The sequence below is a fragment of the Austrofundulus limnaeus genome, unplaced genomic scaffold, assembly GCF_001266775.1.
Source record: "Austrofundulus limnaeus strain Quisiro unplaced genomic scaffold, Austrofundulus_limnaeus-1.0 Scaffold5, whole genome shotgun sequence".
NCBI lineage: Eukaryota > Metazoa > Chordata > Actinopteri > Cyprinodontiformes > Rivulidae > Austrofundulus > Austrofundulus limnaeus.
Window position 1 is genome coordinate 5680066 of NW_013952407.1, and position 2584 is coordinate 5682649.

Below are 2584 nucleotides of genomic sequence, written 5' to 3' on the forward strand. Positions count from 1 at the left end.
ATTACAGCTGAAATCAAAATATGATGTCATTTGAAAAGTAACATAATTTCTTTGGTTTTCATATAAAATAATGTGAAAAACACTTATTTCGTACATTATAGGTGAATATGTAAAGAAGCCTGGTGTGTCCTGCCCTGCCTGCCTGCCTGGTGCTGGCTGTAGATCATGTGGGTCTTGTTGAGGGTCCATTGATGCTCTTTGTGTCAGAATGGTTCCTGCACAACACTCTGATGCTAAATATATTGAGTAACTTTAAACTCAATCTGAGGAAACTTTACCATTTCTAGGACCAAATAGAGGTYATGATCTTAATTACATCCCAATATACATGGTCCCCTCACAAATTTCTTGTTTTAGTTTTTTTGGGGTCATACTTACATTTTTCAAATTAACAAATAAATGTTAATATCAAAGATAACCCTGCTGTTTTCAAATGATTTTATTTATTGTTTTAAAAACAACAAACTGTTGAAACCAACTTGGTCCTAAATGGTCCAAAAAGAGCTCACAACAACATCTGCAGGTCCTTCTTGCTTCAGTTAAGGTCAGAGTTCATCATGATTCAACAATAAGAACACGAATGGCAAAAATGTCCTCCGTGACAAAAAAATAAARAAAAATAAAAACAACCCTGCCAACCAAAAACAACAATAGTGTCATCAAAAATTAAAAAATAAATAAATGAATAAAACAGAAAATAAAAACACCTTGATAATCCCGAAGACTTTTAGGAAAAGATTCTGCAGAGTGATGAGACAAAAGTTGAAAGTGTGCATTCCATTACATCTGGTGTAAAACTAACCTTGTATTTCAGAAACACAATGCTGACAGTCAAACATGGTGGTGGTAGTGTGATGGTCTGCCTCTACTGTGCTGTTTTAAGAGGATGTTTACTGGATAGAACCATGAATTCTGCTCTCTACCAGAAGGTCCGGTCATCGGTTCATTAAGCTGAAGGTAATTTGATTTTACCAGCTAAAATCCTGCACAGATTTGAGAGAAACTCATCTGACCAGCTGATATCATTTGTTTGATGGCAAAACATAGAAAAGCAACAAGAGAAGAAACGTGTCAGGAGGGTGAATACTTTCCCACAGCACTGTAGAACATTTCAATTAAAAACTAATTCTGTGCATTCACACCACTTTGATCCACATGGACCCACATTTGTTCTGCAGACCACTCTGGCTGTGAAATACCAACTCTTTGGTGCAGCTCTTGACCTCTGGCCCTCCCTGCAAAGGCACTGATTATGTGTCACACCTACCTTTAACACCCTGTGAAGCCCAACTGTCTCACAAGGACATTTCCTGACACCAAAATCAGGAAAATATTTGGTTTCCTTCTTAAGTATCCAGCTGAGAGCAAGAGGCAGATATTACAGTGAGAATATATTTATAAAACCAAACATTCTTTTGTGTCACATTTTTTTCCCATTGCACTTGGACTTGATAAACACAGAACACAACACTGTCAGATAAAGCGTTTTTTCCGTGCTCAGGTCCAGACAGGGTGTCTTTCAGTGCCGCGTTAACAGAGACAGGAAGTTGAGGTGCCTGGCTGAAGAATGTCTCGCTCTCAGCTCCCACCCACAGGAAATGCCTGTCCGGCCTGTGAGAGCACTGCTCTGATGAAAAGACGTCTTCTGTTCGAGGCCTTCTGCTCCCAGCAGAGGAACGGATGGAGGGAGGGTGCACGCTGATGCTCTGCCGTTTAGATAAGTAGATGCCTGATGGGGTTCTGGGGCGTTGTGGTGATTTGTGGGGGTCAAAACAGGCCAGAGACTCAACAGTGGACAATTTTTTTTCTTAAAGTCTGAATGAAACATTTTAAGAACAAGAAAGAAAACCATGTTAGGATTAAATTTTCTTTGGGTTTAAAGTTATGAATAATTAACATCTTACCTGTTGTAGATAGCTGTTTGAACAACCCCAGTTTGATAAATAGAATATACTGCTGCTTTTTCTTTTGTATTTGGAATTCCAAGATGAAAAACAAACTGGAAATGCCCACAAAGTCAGAATTTTGACTCAGAAATTTAACATCCAAGATGTTTTAATTGCATGTGAAACTGTGGAAAACTTAAAATTTGAACTTTTTACAGTTTGTGTTTTAGTAAAATGTGTACTTTTTAGCCACGATAGTGACTGTTCATCTGAATGAACGAAATGCAGAGAAAAAAAATGGTCATCAGCTAATATTAGTTAGCCTCGTCACTGAGCGCAACCGCTAACAATCTGTACCGGTGTCTGGGTTCCAGCTAGAACACCATAAAGTTGGATCTGACATCCTCACATTTGAGTTTTGACTTCAAGCATGAAATAAAACATAAAACCATGAACACAAAAAAGTGCTGCAATGCCTCTAAAACATACAGTGGTTCAAGCAGAAGTGGCTGAATTTCTTAATATTTCAGCTGAGTAACTCCTTAAAGTGAGACGAATGATGATAATTTGAGTAAATCATTGCAAAAAATTGTAAATGTATAGAATATGTAAATTAAAAAAACATTTAAAAGTAAAAAAACTACTGAGAAAAATACATTGTGGGCCGAATTAAATGAATTTGTGAGTCAGATTTGGCC